Source organism: Octopus bimaculoides, chromosome 13 (assembly GCF_001194135.2).
Source record: "Octopus bimaculoides isolate UCB-OBI-ISO-001 chromosome 13, ASM119413v2, whole genome shotgun sequence".
Taxonomy (NCBI): domain Eukaryota; kingdom Metazoa; phylum Mollusca; class Cephalopoda; order Octopoda; family Octopodidae; genus Octopus; species Octopus bimaculoides.
In genome coordinates this window covers 36,031,358-36,033,496 of record NC_068993.1, presented here as the reverse complement: position 1 = coordinate 36,033,496, position 2,139 = coordinate 36,031,358, and the positions used below count along the sequence as shown (strand labels likewise).

The following is a 2,139-nucleotide window of genomic DNA, read 5'->3' as shown; positions in this document are numbered from 1 at the left end:
TATACATACATACATATATTGATGCGTATCTCTAAGTGCTTCAACATTGAGCTCTACTACTTTTTGGTGGATACTACCGATTTATAACTCTTTTTATATTTCTTCCTTTATAGACTTATCCGCTTTCAATTGACTGTACATTGATTCGTCGTTAACTTTTTCTTTCCCCACCTTTTTTTGCCTGTCCATTTTGTCTTCTGAAAATCAAAGATGAAAGATAGCTATTGGGTTTGAACACCGGATAAATGTAATAGTCTTATCAGATTCTTCTGCAGAAATTGTTTGCTGTTCATTTCGGATTTCTCTTCGTTTATCCATCAAATTTATCTTCACCTGAAAAAAATCACAAATAAATATTTCATCTTATTGATTAACACAACATTAATCTACACTAAAACTAACAAAACAAACAAAACCATATCACCATATTTGACTACGTTCTCTGTCTTTGGAGCTACCAGACTTTCCGATATTGTATTTCAGGACGGTCTGTGGCAAATATAATTTATTGCACCTCAGCCACTGTTTCTGCTTTATAGTAAATCGAATGCTTATTTTAGTAAAGAGGGAAGGAATTTGTTCGTTTATTACAACAATAAATCGTTTTAAAATTCAATTAAAATGACATTTCTTTCAATTTTGAATTGTAAAATTTCCTTTATGAATGAAAATCAATGAATATAAATGTAAATTATTTTCTTTTGTTTTCAAAACTATTTTCTTTAAAGACATTTAATTCAAAACTGAGACCTTTCTTTGATTAAACAAATCATTAAACAATTCGGTATTGAAATATCTAATTCTTTAAATACTTACTGAGTTTGGAGTAAGGAACAATGCCTAAGATTTTTGTAGGCCCTTCTGAGACTGGTGAGCTTGATAGTGCAAATGTTTAAGCAGTTGCAGGTCAACATTCATAGGAAAAATATGAGCAGGGCGAAGATCTGAAAAGTTCAATGGACCGGCGTTCGGATGAAGAAAGACTGAGTGTAGTGGTTAGTGCAAGCTAAGAGGGTTGGACGCAGCAAGATTGATGGGGGTAGTGATACGAATGGGGCAGGTGTGCCTAAGATGTGGAGGTTCGAGACCAGTTCTGAGGCCATTACAGTAAAGACAGAAAGTCAGAAAGTGGAGACAAAACATACCTATGGACAGATACTGGGGTGTATCTGTCAGTTACTGAAAGCCAATCAGTCGAGTGGTTCTTTTTTGGACGCGGATCATATCGTGTGTTGTCTATGTGCATAGCAGCACCATCTTAGATGTGGGAGAACTTACTCGAGCCTCGTAGAGTGTCCAAAGCTGTTAAGGATTGAAATACTTTCTAACTCCCAAGAGAAGGGCCAGTCTTTTAGATGCGATCTTTGTTAGGCATTTATAACTTCTGTAAAATAATTCTGCAGTTTATGATCAATAGAGTGTATTTGCAAGCATGGCTTCCAAATATCACAGTTCTGACATATTGACTTCCGTCAGCTTTGATGTAATCAAAGTTAGCATATTCCTGACCAGGCTGTGTACAGTCTACAGAGAGATTCTAAAATAAATTTTCGTAAAAAGTATTACGTAAATCATTGAAAATATATTTCATCATTACTTCTGTACAAGAATAAATCTCACCAACAGACGAGAAACAAGGATTGATATGAATGGAAATGGGGACATTCCAAATCATTTCAGTAATTCGGTAATACTAATGATATGAGGACGTACATACTAATGATATGAGGATGGCTGTTCAACCATTCTGCCTCATGTAGTGTATATAGATTAGTTGTCGACTTGTAAATGGAAATCTCTACCTGTGTCTCTACAATACATTCTTGCGAGCCGTATTGCATTAGATTGGAGGTACGTTGAGAATGGCGCAAAGTGATATGGAAAAAACATTTTATTTTCACCACTATCTGAGTGTAGTGGTTAGTGCAAGCTAAGAGGGTTGGACGCAGCAAGAGTGATGGGGGGTGGAGATACGAATGGGGCAAGTGTGCCTAAGATGTGGAAGTACGAGACTAGTTCTGAGGAGTAGAGGCCATTACAGTAGAGGTAGAAAGTCAGAAAGTGGAGGCAAAACATACCTATGGACAGATATTGAGGTGTATCTTCGTAGGATTTGACAGTCTAAAATCAATCGATGCT

The 2,139-nt window shown here is 36.2% G+C and overlaps 1 long non-coding RNA gene across 1 annotated transcript in view; it reads right to left on the bottom strand.

Annotated features, from left to right (window-relative positions):
* The window catches only part of LOC106884176 (uncharacterized), an 8,053-nt gene extending 6,529 nt beyond the window's left edge, over positions 1-1,524 (bottom strand). The window contains exons 1-2 of the long non-coding RNA XR_008265386.1: positions 817-1,524; positions 172-333 (exon numbers count right to left, since the gene is read on the bottom strand). This is a non-coding gene — a long non-coding RNA (uncharacterized LOC106884176). The remainder of the gene's footprint in view (positions 1-171; positions 334-816) is intronic.
* Positions 1,525-2,139: the final 615 nt, after the last annotated feature.